Source organism: Hemitrygon akajei, chromosome 6, assembly GCF_048418815.1.
Source record: "Hemitrygon akajei chromosome 6, sHemAka1.3, whole genome shotgun sequence".
Taxonomy (NCBI): Eukaryota; Metazoa; Chordata; class Chondrichthyes; order Myliobatiformes; family Dasyatidae; genus Hemitrygon; species Hemitrygon akajei.
In genome coordinates, this window is record NC_133129.1 from 130,638,639 (window position 1) to 130,664,612 (window position 25,974).

Genomic DNA, 25,974 nt, shown 5'->3' on the forward strand with positions numbered 1-25,974 from the left:
TAATCAAAAGGAAAGGGAGTCAACTTCAGCAGAATTGAAGAGATTGTCTGATCATTGTCAGTTCAGTGATGGGTTTAATGATCACTGAGAGATCATTTAGCTTGCGGAATCTTACAAAAAAGCATTCAAAAATGGCTCCTAACTAAAGCACAACTTGCATTTAAGAGTCGTTAAAATCACTATCAATGGAAACGGCAGGCAGAGACGCAACTGAGTTGCAGTCAGGAATGAAAGTGAGCGTGAACAAAAGTGTAATGTCTAAGCGGAAACCTGCCTGGCAAGGATTGTGTCACTGTGTGGCAAGGGCTCACATACTCCAGACCAATGCACGTTTAAAGGCAAAACTGCAACAAAATAGGACACATACAGTACAAAGAGCATATCGGGCAGACAAACTTAAAGGGATTGCACAGGAAAGAGAAAAAAATAAAACAATCAAGATACAGTTTCAATGTGAGCACATGCTGTTGATGTAAAATATGATAATGATGAGAATGACACAGGACTGGGGAGCCTTGAAGCTTATAATGTGAAAACTAACATGAGACAAGCAATATGGCTTACATCAGCTGGGCTGTTTCAGTCACTCCACAAAATGAATTTGAACAGCATTTCAAAGATACCACACTGAAGCCTACAGATATTCAACAAAGAACTTGTGCTGGAGAAAAGCTAACTCCTGTGTGAATGACATTCGTAACAGTGAAATGCAACAGCCAACAAACCACATTGGGTTTGTATGTGGTAAAAACAGGAGGGCCAGCATTGTGGGGTCATGAGTGGCTGAGACTACTACAACTTAATTGGAGATCCTTCCACCATTTGCATGCCACATCCCCTACAAAAGAGCCAATCGAAAGCACATTTAAAATGGTACTGGATCATAACACAGCAATGTTCAAGGATGGGATTGGAAAACTCAAGACATATCTAGGATATAATAGTGCTAAATGAAAATGCCATACTCAAGTTTTCCAAAGTCCTCCTGGTTCCTTATACCATCCATGATAAAGTAGCCTGTGAGCTAGATCACATGGAGGCTGAAAGAATTCTTTCCAACATTGAGTGGAGTCCTTGGGGAATACCAGTGGGGGTCTCTGTAGCTAAAAAGAATTTGTGGTGATTTTAAGGTCATCATAAACCCAGTACTGAAAGTAGATTAATACCCACTCCTTAGGATCGAGGATATCCTTACAAACTGTTCTGCAAGGAAGTACTTCAGCAAAGTGGATTTAACTGAGGCCTACCTAGAGGTGGAGATGGAAGAAGAGTCAGTAAATACTCTCAAAGGGCTTTATCGCTATAATAGGCTTATTTTTGGAATGGCACCTGCACCTGCACTCTGGCAGAAAGCTATGGATCAGATGCTGAAAGGCTGATTGGGCACTCAGTGTTACCTGGATGACATCATTGTTACCAATGAGGCTGACATGGACCCCCTCCAAGATCTCAAGACAGAGTTAAAAAGATTAGAAGATTATGGGTTCTGAGCATGACACAAGTGTGAATTCTTTAAACCAAGCATCACTTACTGTGGTCACACTATCAACACACAAGGATTACACAAATTGACTGAGAAAATTCAATCAGTGGATGCCCCAAGGCCAAAGGATATGTCAGTTGCAGTCCTTTTTAGGATTTGTCAATGATTATAACAGGTTCCTGTCAAACCTGGCGACTGTGCTCCACCCCTTGAACTGAGTCCTACAGATTGGGACTCGCCGATCACAGGCCTGCAACCTCAGGATCTGCCAACTGAGCCCCATTGGCCTCCAAATATGCGACTCACTGACCTCAGACCTCCGACCCCAGTACATGCCGACCTTGAAAACCACTGGTCCTCGTTCTCAGGGTCCGCAGTCCGCACACGTCCATCCTCAGTGTTTGCTGGTCTCTAAACTCGGAGGACTCTGAACTGAACACTCATCCTAGCTGTACGTTGACTGCCCCTGACCTCTCATGCCCACCATCCCTATCCCTAAACCCTAACCTGACCCCCAACCACCTGTGCTGTTCCCAAAAAAAGCATCCCTGCAAGCATTAAAAGCTATGTCTGAGCCATGAACTTGGTGAACATATGTTCTGAAGTTTAAGATTAAACGGAAATATATAGTTTTGCAGCTCATTTTCTGATCCATAAAATTAAAACTCAAGACTGTAAATGTGAAATCAACAAAAGTATTTTGCAAGTCCGTGAAACATTTGACCCATGCTGCAGGCGCTAATATTGGGAGAAAACCAGTAGTGGAGAGTAAACTGCTCCACCTACTCAAAAACTCTGGGCAAAATAGGGAATTACTCAACAAACCGGATCATAAATATGGCAAGAGAAAGAGATGATAATATTTTTGGCAAATGATCTTTCATCAGAGCTTCTAAGCATCAAGAGAGGGAAGTGCAAAGTTCAGCATTCAGATGAGTGAAGGAAGCTAAGAAAAATAGAGGGCTATGGGTAAGCCTAGTAATTTCTACGGTAGAGACATGTTCGGCACAACTTTGTGGGCTGAAGGGCCTGTATTGTGCTGTAGATTTTCCATGTTTCTGTGTTTCTAACTGCATATGGTTTCCGAGATGAAGATTTGTAGAGGTTTCAGAAATAGAAGGGGTGAGGCCATGGAGGGGTCCAATCACAGCAGATTGAAATTTAAAGCCAGCTTCATTCACTTATATCATGCCCCATATCGTAGCAGATTCCACTTCGCGCCTCTGCTTTGATGGTTAATGTAGGGCCTAAGCACTTAATTCAAATACATACCTCCCGCCAGCTGTGTTAAAAGATGTGACTGATGAAAGATTGGTCTACACCCAGTATTTCTTAGATACTTAACAGTTTACCTTGCTCGAATTGAAAAGTCCATCTGAAACTGTCAAATGAGAAGTAATTTCTGTAACTAAAGTGAAAAGAACATCAATAGGAATGTCCCTTGTCTTAAGGTTTGAGCCAAGCAATTGGCAAGCATTTATTATTTTCAAAGACAAAAGAGATGGTAAAGCTTGATTACTGTTCAGCTCCGATAAAAAACAGACATGTCAAAATCAAGTAATGGAGGTTTTCTTCCATATTCCAAAAATTAAAAAAATATAAGATGGATCAATTGCTGAAGAAAACTGAAAAAAAGAGTCTTACTTTGTGCTGAACCTTAGCTTGGTATTCAGGCTCTCTGGCAGACAGGGAGTTAAAAACTAGAAGCAAAAGAATAAATACAAATGCACATATTTAATTCTTCAATCTTCCCAGGAAGATAATAGTAAAGGAAGGAATGTTATCAAAGTTTTCCTGCAGTCTTGGGATTGAGTTTAAGAGCCGAGAGGTAATATTGCAGCTTTATAGGACCCTGGTCAGACAACACTTGGAGTACTGTGCTCAGTTCTGGTCACCTCACTACAGGAAGGATGTGGAAACCATAGAAAGGGTATAGAGGAGATTTACAAGGATGTTGCCTGGATTGGGAAGCATGCCTTATGAGAATGGGTTGAGTGAACGCGGCCTTTTTTCCTTGGAACAACAGAGGATGAGAGGTGACCTGATAGAGGTGTATAAGATGATGAGAGATATTGATTGTGTGGATAGTCAGAGGCTTTTCCCCAGGGCTGAAATGGCTAACATGAGAGGGCACAGTTTTAAGGTGCTTGGAAGTAGATACAGAGGAGATGTCCGGGGTAAGTTTTTTTACACAGGGAATGGTGAGTGCATGGAATGGGCTGCTGGTGATGGTGGTAGAGACGGATATGATAAGGTCTTTTAAGAAACTCCTGTGCCGGTACATGGAGCTCAGAAAAATAGAGGGCTATGGGTAAGCCTAGATAATTTCTCAGGTAAGGATATGTTGGGCACAGCTTTGTGGGCCAAAGGGCCTGTATTTTGCTGTAGGTTTTCTATGTTTTTTTTCTATGTTTCTTCCTATATCCACCATTACTGATGAAGCTGGGAATTTCTACCAAGCATAACTGTCTCACACCAACCATCTGCCTTTACAGGCACAGGGTTACTGAAAAACATGATCAAATTATGTCACTGGCAGTAAGCAGGATGTATGCCAAGATAATGTTGCTGCTTGGAGAAGTAATTTCCATATTTCTTTTAAGCAGTGAAGGGGATCATTTCAGTCCATCAAGTCCATGTCAGTTTGCAGAACAATCTTATTTCCCCACTAAGTTTTCTCTTAGCCTCCCCACATCCTATCAACCCCCCTCATACTGCACACTCACCCACAAACTTCCAACAACCTCCACATCTTTGAGATGTGAGAGGAAACTGTAAGGCCCATAGGCAACCCAGGGAAAGTACATAGATAATACAAACGGCACACAGACAACACCAGTGATCAGGATTGAACTTGGGTCACGGGAGCTGTCACAGTGCTGCCCATTGACTTTGTCAGTCTAGGTGAGGATGAGTAAGGAAATGTCATTACTTAATAAAAGATTAATTTTAAGAAAGCTTTTGCATAGAAGTGTGAGGTTTGAAAAGAACTCCCAGAGCTTATCATTGGGATAATCAGAAGCATGGAAACCAATTGCAGGGTACAGGTAATGAGAAAAAGAAAGAGGATAGTTACAGGAAAAAGCAGATTTCAGAAGTTTGTTACGCAGGAAGAAAGACACAGGGGCACTTGAATATGTTTTTAAAAAATGATGACCAAAAGAAACTGTAGTTTAGAGTTTAGAGTTAGGGTTGGAGGTAATAGGTTGATGGAACTTGGTGTGGGTTAGGATCTGAGATCAAAGTTTGAAATGAGCTGACAACAGCAGAGAGTGAAAGATTCAAGTTAAACCTTGAAATGAGGGTTTCAGCAACAGGTGAATGAAGAGGTGAGAGATTAGCAAGTGGCAAAAGGCCATACTTGATATGTGATTAGAATCCGTTTGGATCAAATATTACACACTGTGGTTGTAAGCATCAAGGCCAGAATGTAACATTAACCAGGACCTGATGAAAGTGAGGCACAGGAACACTACTTTTGGCTGGGGCTAACTTTATTAGCTTCTGTCATCCTGAAACTAGACAGTTATTTCAATAACATGAACTTTGTGCTAGGTTGATAAAGGACAAATAATTAATTGCAAAAATTAACAAGCATTTGATGATAGCCTTTAATGTTGAATTTTTGTCTCTGTCTCTGTTGAAGCTGCCAGCTATGAATAATGCTGGCTGGAAGACAATGATGCTTGTGCAATGTTTCTTGTTTTGACATGAACTACAATATTAGAAATTGAAGATTGCTAATATCATGTTTATGCTGCGTCCCATAGCCTTAATCTGGGTGCAGCCATCAGTGCACGATAACTGAGTAACACTGCCCTGCTTAATCACTGACTCTTAGCCTGGCACCTCTTGCCCGCAAGTACCAATGGGAGTGCAAAGATGAGCACTGGGGGAATAAAGCAAGTTTTGTGTTCATTAACTGATTAGCCGTATGCCAGAAGTTTGAGAGAGTAGGGGGGCAGAGGTAAGTGTGGTTGCTATTACTAAAGAGAAGGAGCATCAAAAGCTGAAAGATCTGAAGGCAGCTAAATTATCTGGACAAGATGGACTACACCCCAGGGTTCTGAAAGAGGTAGTGGAAGAGATTGTGGAGGCATTAGTAATGATCTTTCAAGAATCACTAGATTCTGGAATGATTCCGGAGGACTGGAAAATTGAAAATGTCACTCAGCTCTTTAAAAAAGGAGGAGATAGATAAGAAGCAGATATCCAGTAAGATGGCAGGACCTTGGGATGCAGCGGCCTCTTGGGGGCCAAACACAGGTGTTTTTTTTTGCTTTAATAAATGTCTTTTTAATGATTGCAACACAATATTGGACTCCAAAAACTTTGGGTACTACACGTTCACCCATCAGTGAGCTGCTCATTGATTGGAGGAGCTGAACGGGGTGTCGACCATGTTGCTGCCTGCTACAGGAAGGCATCAAAGGCATCAGAGTTAGTGCACAAAGGTGACGTGTGGTGTAACAGTGGGTGATTTTCTTGGACATTTCTCTTGCAAGACCATGTTGGAGATTGGTAACATAAAATGCCACAGGCCTGTTACCCTTGTTTGCTGGAGTGACAGATGGCAGCAAAGCTGCGTGGCCTTAGTTGTAGTGAGGACTAGGCCTCAAGCTGCAGGCTTACCTCCTGCTCCAATTCAGGAGAGGAGGTGCTGGAGGTGGTGTAGCGTGGCATCCACACTCAATTGGGGGTGGCCTTGCCTGTCAGTGCTGCCCTCCAGTGTTTGATCAGTGGAATAACAGATTGGATTGCAGTGGCTGCACACTGCCGAGTACTGCACCATCAATCTGCGGGACATGTCTCTCAGGGACTTGGGCTATATATATGTTTTTTGCGTGACTGTTTTTTTTTATTCGCTATTTTGACTCATGTGCTGTGTATGTTTTACACATTAGCCGTAGAGGAACGCTGTTTCGTTTGGATGTATTCATGTATGGCTGAATGATAATTCAAGTTGAACTTGATTTGATTTGATTTGAAAAGGAAATTATAGGCCAATTAGCCTGATTTCAGTGTTTGGGAAGAAGTTTGAGTCCAGTATTAAGGATGAGGTTTTGGGGTACTTGGATGTGAATGATAAAGTAGGCCAAAGTCAGTATGGTTTCTTTAAAAGCAAATCTTACCTGACAAATCTGTTGGAGTTCTCTGAGGAAATAACATACAGGATAGACAAAGGGGAGTCGGTGGTCATTGTTTACTTGAATATTCAGAAGGCCTTTGACAAGATGCCACACATGAGGCTGCTTAACAAGATAAGCACCCATAGTATTATTGAAAGATACTAACATGGATAGAAGATCCGCTAGCTGGCAGGAGGCAAAAAGTCAGAATAAAGGGGACATATTCTGATTGGCTGCCAGTGACTAGTGGTATTCCACAGGGGTAGGTATTGGTCCCGCTTCTTCTCATGTTTTATGTCAATGATTTGGATGATGTAACTGATAGATTTGTGGCCAAGTTTTCAAACAATACAAATATACAATAGATTTAGTAGTATTAAAGAAGCAGGGAGTCTGCAGAAAGACTTGGATAGATTGGAAAAAAGGGGAGGAAGAGGCAGATGGAATATGGTGGAGGGAAGTGTATAGTCATGCACTTTGGTAGAAGGAATAAAGAAGTAGACTGAGAGAAAATTCAAATATCAGTGGTACAAAAGAAAGAACTTGTGCAGGATTCCCTGAAGGTTAACTTGCAGGCTGCATCAGTGTTAGATAGATAGATAGATAGATAGATAGATACTTTATTCATCCCCATGGGGAAATTCAACTTTTTTTTTCCAATGTCCCATACACTTGTTGTAGCAAAACTAATTACATACAATACTTAACTCAGTAAAAAATATGATATGCATCTAAATCACTATCTCAAAAAGCATTAATAATAGCTTTTAAAAAGTTCTTAAGTCCTGGCGGTTGAATTGTAAAGCCTAATGGCATTGGGGAGTATTGACCTCTTCATCCTGTCTGAGGAGCATTGCATCGATAGTAACCTGTCGCTGAAACTGCTTCTCTGTCTCTGGATGGTGCTATGTAGAGGATGTTCAGAGTTTTCCATAATTGACCGTAGCCTACTCAGCGCCCTTCGCTCAGCTACCGATGTTAAACTCTCCAGCACTTTGCCCATGACAGAGCCCGCCTTCCTTACCAGCTTATTAAGACATGAGGCGTCCCTCTTCTTAATGCTTCCTCCCCAACACGCCACCACAAAGAAGAGGGCGCTCTCCACAACTGACCTATAGAACATCTTCAGCATCTCACTACAGACATTGAATGACGCCAACCTTCTAAGGAAGTACAGTCGACTCTGTGCCTTCCTGCACAAGGCATCTGTGTTGGCAGTCCAGTCTAGCTTCTCGTCTAACTGTACTCCCAGATACTTGTAGGTCTTAACCTGCTCCACACATTCTCCATTAATGTGTTCCATATGAGGCCAAGGCATTCATTTTGAGAGGACTAGAATATGAAAGCAAGGACGTGATGCTGAGGCTTTATGCGGCATTGGTCAGACTGCTCTTTGAGCATTTTGAGCAGCTTTGGTCCCCTTATCAAAGAAATGATGTGCTGGCACTGGAGAGGGTCCAGAGGACTCTGGGAATGAACGGGTTAACGGGTGAGGAGCGTTTGGAGGCTCTTGGCCTGTTCTCACTGGAGTTCAGACGAGCAAGGGGGGAATTCATTGAAACCTATCGAATATTGAAAGGCCTAGATAGTGCGGGTGTGGAGAGGATGTTTTCTATAATGGCGGATTCTAGGACCAGAGGACACAGCCTTAGAATAGAGGGACATCCGCTTAGAACGGAGATGAGGAGGAATTTCTTTAGTCAGAGGGTGGTGAAGCTGTGGAATTCATTACCATGGACGGCTGTGGAGTACAAGTTATTGAACATATTTAACACGGAGGTTGAAAGGTTCTTGGCTAATCAGGGTATCAAAGGTTATGGGGAGAAGGCAGGAGGATGGGGTTGAGAGTGTTACTAGATCTGGGACAAAATGGCAGAGCAGGCTGATCGGTCTAATTCTGCTGCTGTCTGATGGCCTTCTGAGTAAACATGAAGGCTTCTGCGTGGATTAATTTGTACAGTGAATCCACCAATATCTCGCACCGTATTGCTTCAAAAGTGGTCCTGGCTGGAATCCATTTGGAAAACAGAACTTTGTACATTTACATTATCTGTTGGGACTGAAGCCTCAGTCTGCTCAAGCAAACAACATTCAGATTTATGCTATTTTACCACTTACTGGTGTCTTTGTTTCCAAGCGAATATTCAAACCCAGTGTTGAAGTGCACAGAACTCCAACACCAGGAGAATGATTTAACTGTGTATTTTGGTCCATTTTGTAATGTCGCGGCTGGAGATCTGTTATCTGCACAATGTATGGAGAAAGCAGCCAAGTGAAAACTGATGCTGACAATGAGACACTCTGTAAGATAATGACGAGCACTAGTCTGTCTTCTGATAATGTTGAGGAAACTTGCACTGGCTTTTCCAGGTTTTGGGTTCTCTCTGTGCATACATAAGCAGTCACCTCCAACCCTGAAATGCTCGGGATAACACAATGAGACAATATTGTAATGTTAAAAAGTCTGACATTAAATGTCCTTCACTTTGAACATCACTCTGTGCATGTATTTAAATATCTTGTGGCTTCTCTTATTTTCACTGGACACAGCTCCCAGCTATTCAAATATGAAACCAGGTTACATCCATTGATTTTGATAGGAGGTTAACATTACGCTGTTAACCTCTATGATGAATTAAAAGAACATAAATCTGTGCTTGTTGATTTACCTAAAGCAATCAGAAGCATTGCTACATCATCCTATCAGTCAGTCCAGAACTTAGAAAGGTCATCTTTAGTAGGAGGAGAGATATCCTCCCAAAATTTCAAAACTGATCATTCTAAATAGATACTATCATTTTGACTCTTGCCCGTGGGATAAACTGATGAAATGTACAGTATTCTGCCAGCTCTCTGGGGCATGTTTGGGCCTTGTACTCAACTGGCTGAACTCCAATTCCATCTGTAGAAATGTCATTGTGTTACTGATTGTGGTTTTGAGTCACTTCAGCTAGGAATTTGCTAATCAGAAGATGCATCTGAGCTCCTCAAGGCTGTATGGATTCAAAGAATGTTCTCCCATGCATCCTCTAAACTTTCATAATAGTTGCAGGCCTACAGTATATATTTACAGATAAAGACTGCTGGGCAAGAGCAACAAAAGGCAGGAGAAGTACATGTCGACAATTGTATGGTAAAAGTAAATAAAAGCAAAATGGCTTTGGAACAGTGTTGTTATATTCAACACATTCTATGAGTGCAGTATCTTCAGGGTAAATGGGGGAGGGGTGAAAGAATTAATAGACATGTCTCTCATAAAATGTCAGCAAAATTTCACTGCTGAACAAGTGAAAAAGCTCTGCATTCCTTCAGTGCACTAGCATGATAAGTGGAACAATGCATAGCACAGGTGATTGCTGGTTATCCACTGCCTGAAGACAAGTAGCAACAAGCTACTAACACATCATCTTCTTCCACTGAACAAGTCCACCTTTGCTTTCTCTCTGTCACTTTCTACCAGATAAATGCGAAAGTATGGGCAGAGATTACTAGTAGCATCCTGAAGTCACATACTCTTGAAATAAAGAATCTGGCTCAGTTTATCCCCCTACATTTATTAATTGGCCTTTTTTATAAGTTAGTTCTTGGCTAATGTTTCCTGCACCAGCCACTCTCCTTTCTTTCACTGTCATGAATAGACGTACAATTATTTGTGGGAGGGTAAGCTTTTTAATATTTAATCTACTTCCTTCTGTCAGAATGTTTATGCAAGGTAATTGGTATTTGAGGCACTATTGCCGTAAGCTTGAAATAACGAGCCATGTCTTTTAAGCTGGTTCAGTGTCAAAAAAAATTAAATTCAGTTACTGGGTTGAAAACGCTCACAGGGATTCATTTGATCACTTAATGTCAACATACTGTATATCATATACATGTACTATATATATGTGCGTGTGTGTGTTTGTGTGTGTGTACATGTGTGCGTGTGTGTGAGTCTGTGTGTGTGTGTGTATGTGTATGGTTTGTGTGTGTGTTTATGTGTGTGTTTGTATGTTTGTGTGTGTGCTTGTGTGTGCGTGTGCATGTGGGTGTGCATGTGTATGCGTGTGTGTGTGTTTGTGAGTGTGTATGTGCATGTGAATGTGTGCTTGTGTGTGTGTGTGTGTGTGTTTGCCTGAGCACATGCGCTTGTGCTATGTATGATCATCTCCATTCTGTTTAGCTGATTTCTTTTGTGTTTCAGAATATATTTTATAATCACCCTGCAGTTAATATTTTTTCTTAACACAACCCCTTGGGTTTTGGTTTCTTTTCGCAGTCGAGCAAGCCAGAGCAGGACTAATTGTAGGAGCTCCCTCCAGCAGAAAGCAAGGCACTCCCAATGAAGGCACCATTCCAAATCTTTAAGTTCAATTGCTTTTGTGTGAGTTTGACACAAACAACAACTTCAGATCTATAGCTGGGCCTGAAGCTGCTGCCAATGTTTGTCAAACCTACCTTGACTAGTGATTGATGTAAAACAGAGGAACTATCCATGGCTGATAACTGAATAGGTGCATGGATGAGAGGGATATGAATGGCAGGTAGATGGTGCAGGTAGACGGAATGAGGCAGAAAGACAAGTTGGCATGAACTAGATAGCTCAAAGGGTCTGTTTCTGTGTTGCTGTGCTCTATGTCTCTCTGACTATGAATATTTATCACTGTTCGTATGATTGGTGCCAGCAAATTTTGACACAAGATCCTGAAGAAACTTCTTGCATTTACTTCTTCCTAGCAAGCAATCCTTCAATTACCATCAGTAATTTCCTTTTCTTTCCCCACCCTTCCCATTTCAGACATCCTTCCCAACATTGGACTACTTTGCCTAGATTTTCTATTGAAATCACAAACTCGAAGTTCAGAGATCATGGTGAAGGGGGAGAAGATCTTATTCACGAGATCTATACCAGCACTATAATGCTACAATGAAATTTAATTGCAGCTTTACATAAATTGCAATGTATTACATTGTGCTGCTGCCACTAAGTTAACAAATTTTGCGACATATGCCGGTTATATTAAAGCTGATTGTGGTTCTCATCATGATCTGGAATTCATTGCTTGTAAGTTTGATGGAAACTTGCAATATCCTTAAAGGAAGTTGGTCAGGCATTTGTAAGTAATTTGCAGGGCTATAGAGAAAGAAAGGGGAACGGGTCTGAATAATTTGCTCTACAAGGAATTGGCATGACCATAGTGGGCTGAATAGTGTCTTTCAAAACTACCATAATTACATGATTCCTTGTTGCCATGTTTCCAGGAATTGTGATCTGAAGTTAAACAGCACTAAAGCTGAGAGTGATCTTTTTTGTTTCAGACTATTCCCAAGGAGGTAAGAGCCCTGGCCAGAGAATGATTCCTGATGAAGACTTCATTTTTCTCAATATTTAGATGAAATATGTTGCTGTTTCAAGCATCAGACAGCCCTATGATTCGGAGAGAAAAGGGACTGTCCATTGATGTGTGACAAAGTTAAGACTGGGTTTTATCAGGGTATATGTGGACATAAATGCAGTAAATGTACAAGTAAATAATATGTAGATGACAAATAGAAGAAGAAAATTTAGATTAGACCATAAGACCATAAGAGAAAGGAGCAGGATTAGGCCATTTGGCCCATCTAGTCTGCTTCGTCTTTTCATCGTGACTGAACCAGTTTTCCTGTTAGCCCAAATCTCTTGCCTGCTCCCTGTATCCCTTCGTGCCTTGACCAATCAAGAATCAATCAACCTCTGCCTTAAATATTAGTAAAAACATGGCCTCCACAGCCGCTTGTGGCAACAAATTCCACAGATTCGCCATTCTCCGGCTAAAGAAATTCCTCCTGACCTGCATTCTAAAAGGACACCCCTCTATTTTGAGGCTGTGCCCTCTCAACCTAGACTATCTCACCATAGAAAATATTCACTCCACATCCACTCTATCAAGAGCTTTCACTATTTGATAGGTTTCAATTAGGCCACCACTCATTCTTCTGAATTCTTGTGAATACAGGCCAGAGCCGTCAACCACTCTTCATCCTGGAATCATTTTTGTGAGCCTCCTTTGAACCCTCTCCAGTGTCAGCACATCCCTTCTAAGATAAGGAGCACAAAACTGCTCACAGTACTCCAAGTGATATCTCACCAGTGCTTTATAAAGTGCCTCAATATTACATCCTTGCTTTTATATTCTAGGTCCTCTTGAAATGAATGCTAACATCGTATTTGCCTTCTTCACCACAGACTCAACCTGCAAACTAACCTTTTGGCGAATCCTGCACAAGAACTCCCAGATCTCTTTGCACCTCAGATTTTTGAATTTTCTCTCCATTTAGAAAATTTTTAATTTTATCCCTTTTATTTTTTATACCAAAGTATATGACCATACACTTCCCTACACTGTATTTTATCTGCCACTTCTTTGCCCATTTTCCTGTCTAAGTCCTTCTGTAGTCTCTCTACTTTCTCAAAACTATCTGCCCCTCCACCTATCTTCATATTGTCCACAAACTTTGCAACAAAGCCATCAATTCCATCATCCAAGTCACTGGCATATAACAAAACAAGAAGCAGTTCTATCACAGAATCCTGTGGAATACCACAAGTTACCAGCAGACAACTAGAAAAGGCTCCCTTTATTCCCACTCTTTGCCTTCTGCAAATCAGCCAATGCTCTATCCATACTAGTATCTTTCCTGTAATACCTTGGGCTTTTAACTTGTTAAACAGCCTCATGTGTGGCATCTTGTCAAAGGCCTTCTGAAAATCCAAGTACACATCATCAACCAATTCTACTTTATCTATCTTGTTCATTATTTCTTTAAATAATTCCAACAAATTTGTCAGGCAAGATGGTCCCTTGAGGAAATCACGTGGACTATAGCCTATTTTATCATATGCCTCCAAGTACCCTGAAGCCACCTCCTTAAAAATCAATTCCAACATCTTCCTAACCACAGATGTCAGATCAACTGGCCATAATTCCCTTTCTTCTGCCTCTCTCCCTTCTTGAACAGTTGAGTGTCATTTGCAATTTTCCAGTCTTCTGGAACCATTCGAGAATCTAATGATTCTTGAAAGATCATTACTAATACCTCCGCAATATCTTCAGCCATTTCCTTCAGAACCTTGTAAAGTAGACCATCTGGGCCAGCTGAATTATCTAGCTTCAGACCTTTCAGTTTGCCAACAACTTTCTCCCTAGTAATGGCAACGTCAACAGTGCTTCTTCCTATGGATGCTGCCTGGCCTGCTGGGTTCCACCAGCATTTTGTGTGTGTTGCTTGACTCTCACAGCTACCTGGACTATATATATATCTCTTCCCACCTTGTTACTTGTAAAAATGCCATCTCCTTCTCTCAATCCCTCCATCTTGGCTGCATCTGCTCTCAGGATGAGACTTTTCATTCCACAATGAAAGAGATGTTCTCCTTTTTCAAAGAGAAGTGTTTTCTTTCCTCCACCATCAATGCTGCCTTCAACCGCATCTCTTCCATTTCAAGTACATCTGCCCTCACCCCATCCTCCCACCACTCCACCGGGATAGGGTCCTCTTATCTTCACCTACCACACCACCAGCCTCCATGTCCAGCACATAATTTTCCGTAAATTCCACCAGCTCCAATGGGATCCCACCACATCCAAGCACAATTTTACCCTCCCCCCATATCTTCGTCTTAGTACTTCCCCATAGATGCGGCCTGGCCTGCTGAGTTCCTCCAGCATTTTGTGTGTGCTGCAAAATACTTATTCAGTTCATTCACTATTTCCCTGTGTCCCATTACTACCCCTCCAGCATTGTTTTCCATTGATGTAATATCCACTCCCACCTCTCTGTCACACTTTATGTATCTGAAGAAACTTTTGGTATCCTCTTTAATATTATTGGCTAGCTTAATTTTGCATTCCATTTTTTTCTTTCTCAGTTACTTATTTCTGCCTTCTGTTGCTTTTAAAAAATTACAAATCATCTAACTTCCCACTAATTTTTGCTGTATTATATACCCTCTCTTTGGCTTTTATGTTGACTTTGACTTCTCTTGTTAGCCATGGTGTATCAAGTTGCCTTTGGAATACCTCTTCCTTTTTGGGATGTGTATACCTTTTGCTTTGCGAACTGCTTCCAGAAATTTTAGCCGTTGATGCTCTGCTGTCATCCCTGCCAGTGTTCTTTTCCGATCAGTTCTGGCCAGCTCCTCTTTCATGCCTCTGTAATTCCCTTTATTTACTGTAATACTGATACATCTGGCTTTAGCTTCTTCTTCTCAAATTTCAGAGTGAATTCGATCATATTATGATCACTTGCCCCTTTTACCTTAAACTTTCTAATCAATTCTGGTTCATTGCACAACACCCAATCCAGAATAGCGGATCCCCTAGTGGGCTCAACCATGAACTTCTCCTAAAAGCCATCTTGTAAACATTCCAGAAGATTCACTCTTGGGATCCAGCACCAACCTGATTTTCCCAATTTTCCTGCGTATTGTAACATTGCCCTTTTGGCACGTATTTTCTATCTCCCACTGTAATTTGTAGACAACATCCTTACTACTGTTTGGGGATCTGTATGTAACTCCCATCGGGGTCTTTTTACCCTTGCAGTTCCTTTGCCCTACCTACAACAATTCAACACTTTCCGACTCTTTGTCACTTCTCTCTAATGATTTAATTTAATTTTTCTATCAACAGAGCCATGCCACTTCCTCTGCCTACTCATCTGTCCTTTTGATACAATGTGTATACTTGGATGTAAAGTTCCAAGCTATAATCTTCGTTTAGCCACGATTCAGTGATACTTACAACATCATATATGCCAATGAGTAAGTATATTAAAGGTTCATTGATCTTATTGCATAGGCTGTGTGCGTTCATATTTAACACCTTCAGTCCTGTATTGACCCTTTTCGATTTTATCCAATTTAAATTTCAACTCAATCTGTTGACTGCAGTTTTGCCCGATCATCGTTCTCTCTTTTCTCATTCCACACTTCCTCTGTAAAACAACTAGCTCGTCCTCAGCACCCTCACTCCAGTTTCCATCCCCCTGCCAAATTAGTTTAAACCCTCCAAAACTGCTCTAGAAAACCTGCCCGCAAGGCTATTGGACCCTCTCGGGTTCTGGCAGGTGTAACTCATCCCTTTTGTAGAGGTCATACCTTCCCCAGAAGAGATCCAATGATCTAGAAATCTGAAAACTTGCCCCTGCACCAGTTCCTCAGCCATGCTTTCGCCTGCCAAATCATCATATTCTTACCCTCAATGGCACCTGTCACAGGCAGCAATACAGAGTTTACTACCCTGGAGGTCCTGTTTTTCAGCATTCAACCTAGCTCCCTAAAATCTCTCACCTTGTTTACCTATGTCATGGTGCTAAAGCACACCAAGACGTGGGGCTGCTCACCCTCGGCCTTGAGAATGTCATGGATCCGATCCGAGACATTCCTGACTCTGACACCAATGAGGCAATATATTATCTGGGTGCCTCTTTCACGCCCACAGAATCTCATCTCTGTTCCTCTGAATTTGGGATCTCCAATCGACACTGCAGTCTCCTTCACCTCTTTGTTCTTCTGAGGTACCAAGCTTAGTGCCAGAAACCCGATCATTGAGGCTCCTCCCTGGTCGACCTTCCCTCTCAACAGGATCTAAAGTTGTGTACTTATTATTAAGGGGAATGGTCACAGAGGTACTCTGCACTGGCTGTGCATTTTTCTTCCTTCTCCTTCTCCTGACAGTCACCCACTTAGGTGTCTCCTGCAACCTAGGGGTGACTACCTCCGCCATCTCACCTCCTCCATCTCCCTTATGAGCCGAAGGTCATCAAGCTGCATCTTCCGTTCCCTAATACATTCTCTCAGAAGCTGCAGCTGGGTGCACCTGGTGCAGATATGTTTATCCAGGAGACTGGCAGCCTCCCAGACTTCCCATATCCCACACACATTACAAAGCATGCCACTGGAGCCATTCTCGACACACTACTATGCCTTAAGAGATGAGAAATGAAGAAATAATTGCCAAAAGAGAAAATCACCAGATACTAGGGATGGGCAATAAATGCTGGCTTAGCTGGCAATGCCCACATTCCATACATTAATAAATTTTAAAAAAACTTTACCTCATCTAATTCTAATGAGTCAAAGCCACTCCAAAAGATTGTCACATACAAAAAACTGACCTCTGTGCTTGCACTTGCATTATTTTTATTCACCCTTTCTAATGAATCCCTCTTTGCTGATCAGCCACCAGAAAACTCAGAGAAGCTGCCACAAAGCTCTGCCTTTTAAACCTTGATAATGGACCCAATTGCAAAGGTAGATCTTTTTACAACTCCCTCCTTGCTGATTAACAAGACTAGACTGACAGGAAACACCAGAGATAATGATGTAGACGTGGAAGGAGAACCCACCACCAATGATGTTTTGACCACACCAGAGTAGATATAAAGGAAACCCTGATGGTTTCAGCTCCTCCATGATGATGGAATTGTGATGGACAAGAAGTGTGTAGCAAACTTTGTTAAAGTCTGTCCAGAGTTTGAGAAATGAAGGAAGGATGGTGATATATTTGTCACAGTCAATAAAATAACTTTAGTGACTGAAATCTTGCTGAACTTACATGAGTAGAAACCAGATCGGAGGAATTCAGTTAAGAAGTTCAGCAAACCCAAGTTTATCATCATCCAATTACCAGCAACTAATTAATTTAATCTCATCACACTTCGTCGAGCTCACTTTTTTCATCTCATGTCAAAATTAGTAGCATCCTGCACAGCAGGCTTGTTGATCCTATTAGAGAAATGATTTGCTAGTTTCGGTAAGTGGATATATTTTACATCCATTTGAATTCGATCTGTCTTGTAGGCCATGTGACCTTAATGTATTGTGACTGTGAAGACTTGTCTCAACCAGCCGCTTTTAGAGACTTTAATATTCCCAGTATAAACCATGGTTATATTACAGTGAAAAGGGAGCCTGACCAAGTGCCTTCAACATGAGTAAGTAAAATTGCACTGGTGTTCATTGTTGCATTTCCCTTGGCTACTCCCAAGTGTTTTTACCTGTAAATTCTGAAAATGAGCGAGATTACATAATAGGAATGTTACAGATTTTTTAAATGTGAGATTAAGAAAAGTTAGCACCTATAGTCAGGATTCATGTCAACAGAAGAGCCCCTGCACATAGATTTTATCCAACAGAGTAGGGGTTTGAAAATTGTTGCTTGAGGTCACAGAATCTTTGGAGAATACTAATAAATCCCACACTCTTGTTACTGACGCTATTCTGAATAACGAACCTGTTAACTTGACACTCTATCTATCATACTGACCTTTCTGTCCCACTACCACCAGTACACAGTGGTTGCTTATCATCTACAAAATGCAATAGTTACCCACCAAGGCAACTTAGACAAAAGCCAAACCTGCAATGCACAATACCAGAAAGGGATCACCAACATCTGTGGGCTTCCCCAGGAAACACATTATCCTGATTATCCACTGTCACCACATCTAAATTGTGGGCTCTCTACCCACCACTGCTGTGGCTACTTCTTCAATGGAAGGACTACAATGATCCAAGAACCACAGCAGACAAAGTCTTCCCCACCATTGAGCACATTTACATGGGGCACTGCTACAAGAAAGCAACATCCATCATCCAGGACCCCCACCATCCAGACAATGCCTTCTTCTCACTGCTACTATCGGCCAAAACATACAGAATTAGATCCCACGCCACCAGGTTCAGAGACAGTTATTACCCTACAGCCAATAGGCTCCTGAACCAGTGTGGATGATTTAATTTACCACCACTCTGAACTGGTTCTACGACCTTCGGACTCACTTTCAAAGACTCTTTACCATTTGTGTTCACACCGCTATTTTTATATGCACAATGTGTCTTTTGCTTGTCAGTCTTGTTTATGTTCTTTGTAAAATTCTAGTTTATTTCTTTTTTCCTGTAAATGCCTGCAAGAAAATAAATCTCAAGACAGTATTTGCTAACGTTTAGTGTATATACTTTGATAATAAATTTACTTTTTATTTTGAACATTGACCTTGAAGAGGAAACCTCAAGGGCAATGAGGGGTGGGTAATAAATGCCTAAAAATAATAACTGATGTTAGAAGACAAAGGGTCAACATCAAACTCATGGTACAACATGTATCTATTCGTATCGTGATGTCCTCAGTGGGTGCAGCATCAAAGTGGGGGGGTGAGCGCTGACACTGCTACAGTGAAAGGTCTGTGATCATGTCATAACCTACAAAAGCAAAGCTCACTAAGCTTCTTAGAGTGTATAACTGTACTTGTTGCCAAAATGACAGTCGTAGAGTATATAATCTAACACTGGAGTGTGTTATCTTCTGTTAATCTATTTAGCTAATGTTGGCATAATGTCATACACTGTTGGGCCAGACACAGTTGTTAGTTGAGAATTATTGCTTCCCTTAAAGGATGATGTGTGGGCAGCTCTACCATTGGGAAGCAGTAAAGCAGAAAGGCCTACTGACACTATGGTAGCACACACAAAATGCTGGAAGAACTCAGCAGGCCAGGCAGGATATATGGAAAAGAGTAAACTGTCGGCGTTTCAGGCCAATACCCTTCATCAGGACTCATGCTGACTGGCCTGCTGAGTTCCTCCAGCATTTTGTGTGTGTTGCTTTGGATTTCCAGCATCTGCAGATTGTCTTGTATTTGTGATACAACCGACACTTTATCGGTGACAAGGACAAGATGATACTGCTTGAGTGAGTGATCGGGCAGTATTCCAATCTGAAGGAAACAGAATAAGTGTCCTCCAGATACAGAGGAGCTATTTGCAGGCACTAGACTTGGTCTATGTGTCAACAATATTGCAAGACACACATCATGTTGGCTATCTGTTGTGTACTTAGGACAAGTTGGAAGGTAGACACGTGAGAGACTGGAGATGCTAGAAATCTGGAGTAATACATGCAAGTTGCTGGAGGAATTCAGCAAGTCAGGCACCATCTATAGAGGAATGTGAACTGCTGATATTTCAGGGCTAGATGCTTCATCAGGACTGGAAAGGAAGGGGGCAGAAACTGTAAAAAAGGGGTAGGGGAGGGGGAAGAGCGGGAGCTGTCAGGTGATAGGTGAATCTAGGTGAGAGGGAAAAGGTGACAGGGGACAGGAGAGAAGGAAAAAGGTGATAATGTGAGAAGCTAGGAGGTGATAGGTTGGAAAGGTAAAGAGCTGACGAAGAAGGGATATTTTCGGAGAGGACAGTAGACCATAGAATAAAGGATAGGAGTGAAGGACCAGCTGAAGGCAGGTGAAGGTGAGGGACAGGCCATGAGGACAGGGGAGGGGAAAGCATAGGGATAAAGGAAAAAGGAAAACATGTGATGGGGGTAAGTGGCTACCAGAAGTTAGAGAAATTGATGTTGATGTCATCAGGTTGGAGACTATCAAGATGGAATCTGAGGTGTTGCTCCTGCAGTCTGTATCTGGTTTCAAGCTGGCAGAGAGGAAATCTTGGACAGTGTGGGAATGGAAAGTGCTACTAAAATGGCGGGCTACCAGGAGATCCTGGCTGCTGCTGCAGACAGAGTTCCTAAAGGTTCTATTTAGCGGGCACAGACTGAGAAATGTGGTGATATGTGAGAAGAAGGCGCTATTGTTGGTACTGGTGGGTAGGAGACATTGGAGAGTCTGGAGGCACCACAAACTACAGTCAAGGTTTCATATAAGGGCATGCTTTATACCTTGAAGAGATTTTGAATCCTGCAATGTCAAAGGTGCTAATTTGGCATGTGGAACAGGGATTAGTAGAAATGGTCAAATGAACTTTTTAAATGCAGCATTTTGGGGTTTACAATGTGCAGACCGGCAGCTGATAGAAAGGTGAAATATTTAATTCACTGGACTCAACATTTGTGGTAGTATGTAGAGCATCCATAGAAGGCATTTAGACAAATATGACACTATTTCTCTCCCAGTATAAGACCACAGAAACAGCAATATAATACAATCTTCTTTGTAGTCAGCTCATATGGATACAAGAAAGAGGTTCAATAAAAAACAAGAGCCTCACATATATGCGAATGCCAGAAAGACTGCAGGACATGTAGATGTGAAAGGCCTTACCATGGTTGTTATGGGAGCCACTCAATGTCAAAATGCTGAGTTAAGATGGACCAGGTTAGCACATACTGCACAAGTGTTCAAGTCCTGAAGAAAATATTAGTATTGGCATTGGTTTATTACAGTCATATGTGCCAATGTACAGTGAAAACCTTGCTCATTAAATATGCTATTTCATTAAGCACTGTGAAAAAGGATCTTGATCTTTTCCAGAGTACATGATGAATAAACTCTTCTCAGGCTTCCAGCAGAGATACTGGCATCAACTTTAACCGACATTTTGATGACAAACTCTGTCGTCTTCATCAGAGATGATGCCTGGGCATGTCTAGTCCATTGGTACTTATACCCCCGTCGTGCAACCCTCATGATTGGTTAGTCCTCAACCAATCAAGTTTTCACTCTCCCACCCTGTTTACAATTGAATTCCAGTTCTTACTTAGAGCGAGACCTTCACCTTTGTTAAAATTCTTTTCCTATAGTTTTATTTCAATGGCTTCCTTCACCAGGCAGTCCCAAAAGCCATTAGCATGGCACAGTAGTTTTGTGCTGTCGATGTCATTCCCATGACCATTGCAAATGCAATATTCTGCCAGTACCAATTTATCCGGGTAACCCAAACGGATTTACCTCCTATGGTCCTTGATGCAGGTTTCCACTGTGCGTCCCATCTGGCTGATATATGCTGCTCCACATTCACAGGGAATCCTGTAAACACCAGCCATCCTGAGTCCCAGGTCATCTTTGACCCATAAAGCTGAGATTTGAGCTTCCTTATGAGTTTGTGGATGGTATTAATCTGGTATTTCTTCAGGATCCTGGCGTTCCATCCAGAAATCATGGAAGTATAGGGAAGACAGGCGGTAGTGATAGGTTCCTCCTCATTGTTAGGTTTATTGATTTTGCCATCAGCCTTTTTAAGAGCCCAATTGATTTCCTTTACCTTGCAGCCATTTTGTAGGAACATTGCGTGTAATTTTCTTATTTCCTCATGGACACTCTCTGGGTCGGAGATAGTTTTTGCACGGTTAATCGAAGTAGAAAGAGCCACTCTACGCTGGAAGGCATGATGCTGGCTGTTATTCCTGAGGTAAAACTAGAAGAAAAGAATGTTAACAAAGATTAAGGTATTGCTCTAGGTAAGACCTGTAGTTCGATTGTAAACAAGGTTAGACAGTGAAAACCTGATTGGATGACGACTAACCAATCAGAGGGAAGGGCGATGGGGTATAAATATCACCATACTAGACATGACCAGGCATCATCCCTGATGAGGATGGTGGAGTTTGTAATCGAAACATCAGCTAAAATTGATACCTATACCCAGCCGGAAGCCCAAGAAGCGAAGCCATGAACAGAGTAGGTGTTAGAAGAAAAGTCATGACAGAATGAGTCTGGGAAGGGAAGTCATTAGCAGTACAAATGGAGACTGAGTGGCCTTTGCTGCTGATTCTCTGGCCATAAATTGAAGGATTAGATTGACACTTGTGAGTGCTCTCCAATTCAGTTGGACCACAGTGGAGAAGTTTTGTAGGAGCAAGTAGTGGTCAATGAAGTCAAAAGGTAAAGAAACAATTAAAAAAAAGTTGAGGTGCAATACATCATTCCACCTTCATCACACAGAATGCCTATCATTACTTTGCTAAACTTCAGTACTGCAGCAGGCTGCTGAAACTGATTGGAAGGAGTTGTACCATAAGACAATAAGACATACGAGCAGAATATAGCCATTTGGTCCATCAAGCCTGCTCTGCCATTTCATTATTTACTATCCCTCTCAACCCCATTCTCCAGACTTCTTCCCATAATCTTTGATGATGTTACTAATCAAGAATCTATGAACCTACACTTTAAATATACCTAATGATTTGGCCTCCACAGTCATATGTGGCAATGAATTCTACGGATTAACCACCCTCAGTCTAAAGAAATTTATCTTCATCCTTGTTTTAAAGTGCCAACCTTGTATTCTGAGGCTGTGTTTTCTGGTCCTAGAACACCCACAATAGGAAATATCCTCTCCACATCCGTTCCATCTAGGCTTTTCAATGTTCAATAGGTTTTAATAAGGTCCCCCCCACCAACCCGCATTGTTCGAAACTCCGGCAAGTACAGACCCAGATCTATCAAACAGTCCTCATACGGTAACTCCTTCATTCCCGGATCGTTCTCATGAAGCTCCTTTGGACCTTTTCCAATGCCAGCATATCCGTTCATAGATAAGGAGCCCAAAACTGCTCACAACACTCCGTGCAGTCTAAGCAATGTCTTCTAAAGCCTCTGCATTACATCCTTGCTTTTATATTCTAATCCTCTCAAAAATGATAATATTCCATTTGTCTTCCTTACCACTGACTCAACCTGCAAGTTAACCTTCAGTGAATTCTGCAGAAGACTCCTGAGTCCCTTTGCACCTCTGATATTTTTTGTTTTCTCCCCATTTAGAGAATAGTCTATGTCTTTAATCTTTCTACCAAAGTGCCTGGCCATACACTTAGCTGCATTGTATTCTATCCACCCCTTCATTGCCCATTCACCTATTCTGTGTAAGTACTTCTGCAGACTCCCTGTTTCCTCAACACTCTAGCAAGATCCAAGGGCCACCTGAAGGTACATTGACTGGTCAGCTGCCTCATGGGAACAGAGACAAAGAACTGAGTGCCAAATCTTGTGGGCACAGTGTGTTCCTGGAGGAAAAGGACCAGAGAAATTTTGAAGCCCTGGTCTAAAGCTATAGGAACTTGACCAATGGTTTAGAAGGAAATGGTGTAGACCAATGATTTTAAAAAAGCTTTAGTACACCCACACTTTTTATTAAAGGAAATATAGAAGAGACAACGGCGAGAAGAATGGAAGTTACAGTAAAGAAAAGAAGAAGTAACTTTCTCCGTATTCTGGAATGACTTAGGGCCTTTGACAGCTAGATATTTAAAGGGGTGTCTAAACCATTGTATCCATTCTGACTCAACCGCTTAAAAAAATTAAGCATGATGTTGTGGTTCATTGTACCATCTGAATCTCCCAGTGTTAGTAAAATAGTCTAACTCACACTGTTCTCTGCAGATCCTTTTTTTCGCACTCTGTTTATAAAACCTAGAATCCAGCATGATGGTCTTTAACAAGCTTGCTCAACTTGTCTTACAGCTTTCAAATATTTGTGTGCACAGACCCTTCCCCCAGCTCTCTTGTGTCCTGTTTAAAATTGTACACATTAGTTAATATTACAGGAATTTGAGCCTTTAGATCTGTTAAGTAAGTTTCTTTTTGGAAAGCAAATTTGAACTGCAAGGTGTGGAAATTCCTGATGGCCAGGTCGAATTTTAATGCAAATAAAATCCAAAATGTTTTCCCGTGTTCTCTCAGTGTTTCCATGTCTCTTCATTCCTGATTACCTCAGTTTAACTCTTATTTCAATTACCGTCCTTTTTATAATTTTGCAATTATTCCGCGATGTGGCTCCTACACCATTTTGCCAGCTGTTGTTCTATTCAGTTCTTGTGACAGACCTCACGATTTCCAAACGCTGGAAATAACCCTTAGAATGTAACAATGTAGCTGTAGCCACCAGTTCTAAAGTAGTTATCTGTATTTGCTGATAACCAAACAAGGTCTCAGCTTCTAACTGTGGTTCACTCATTAGAGCTTACGGTCCTGAGCTGGTTCCATCCTTCAAGCTGAAACCCTATATGCCAACATGGTGATCTGCAAAATAACAGGATCATGTAGATAGATAGAAATCCTGGCCACAAGGCATTGAAAACCTTTGCTGGCAGCTGAGTGACATTCCTGGACAATAACCTAGTCTAAGCGGACACCAGTCTACACTGAGAAAAGCCACTTTGTGGGATCATTGATCTGCGAGCTATCAGAAAGTAATCATAAACTGGAGAACTTTTCTTTCTGTTAAGAGTTTTGACATCTCCCAATGTAGCCTGTCACCTTTCAGATTAACCTCTGCCATGAAAGTCTGTGATGTCCTCTTCCCCATGATTTACAGGTGTCTTTGGAAATGCTACGTGCCCCCCCCCCCCTCAGACTGGCTGGCAGTCACTGTAATGAACCTACTTATTTTTGGTTACATCAGCTGGAAAAGTTCACCCATCTATCCTTCTCAGATGAAAAAGTGCTTACTCTAGCTGTATCTGAGGCCTGAAGCACTAATGTTTTCCTTACGCTATCACTGGATCCACCTTAGCCTCAGATGACTGACTTAAGCAACAAAAATATCCCCCAAGGATACAATGTACTGAATAACTGCGGTAACCTGACACTCCCAGTCGTGCTCTGAGAATCACGCATTAAGGTGCAGCCTTCTCTAATTTTTCTTGGTGCTGTAATAACCATTACCAGTTCAGAAGCAGCTAAATTTAGTCTGTGACTACTGAGCAAAGTTAGAGAGTAAACGAACCTTTCCGACAATAGTGTAGGAGCAAAGAGATACAACTCATTCAATACGTCTCTGAAAGAAAGAGAATGGGCCAAATGGCCTCCTATGATACTGTATCCTTCTGTTTACTTTTTGGATTGGTTTTGAACTTTGAGCAAAGTTTGCCAGTTTTTACTAATACAGTCAGCCCTTCTTATCTGTGGGGGATTGATTCTGGAACCCCCCGTGGATACCAAAAAACGCAGATGCTCAAGTCCATTATATAAAATGGCGTAGTATTTGCATATCAGCTACACACATCCTCCCGTATACTTTAAATCATCTCTAGATTATTTATAGTACCTAATGTAATATAAATGCTATGTAAATAGTTGTTATACTGTATTGTTTAGAGAGTAATGACAAGAAAAAATGCTCAAACAATGAGTGCTGGAGAGAGAACTTCTGGGTTTTCCTGAACTGCGGTTGGTTGAATCCTTGCATGCGGAACCCATGGATAAGGAGGGCCGACTGTAAATCATGACTTGCTTTCTCACAGCGAACATCCAAATATAGTCTCTGTTTTAATTTTCTTATTCTAGTTTTATTTCATCATAAATTTAACTTGTTCTTTCAGCTCTCTTTTGACTATGTTCTCCCCAGTTCATTAATGACCATTTATTAGGTACACCTGTTAATGAACTGAATTGAATTGATTTTATTACTTATATCCTTCATATACATGAGAAGTAAAAATCTTCACATTACAGCTCTGTCTAAATGTGCAATGTGCAATTATAGAAATATATAACAGGATAGTCAATATAACATAGAAAAACAGTTGTATCAGCATGAATTAATCAGTCTGATGGCCTGGTGGAAGATAGATAGATAGATAGATAGATAGATAGATAGATAGATAG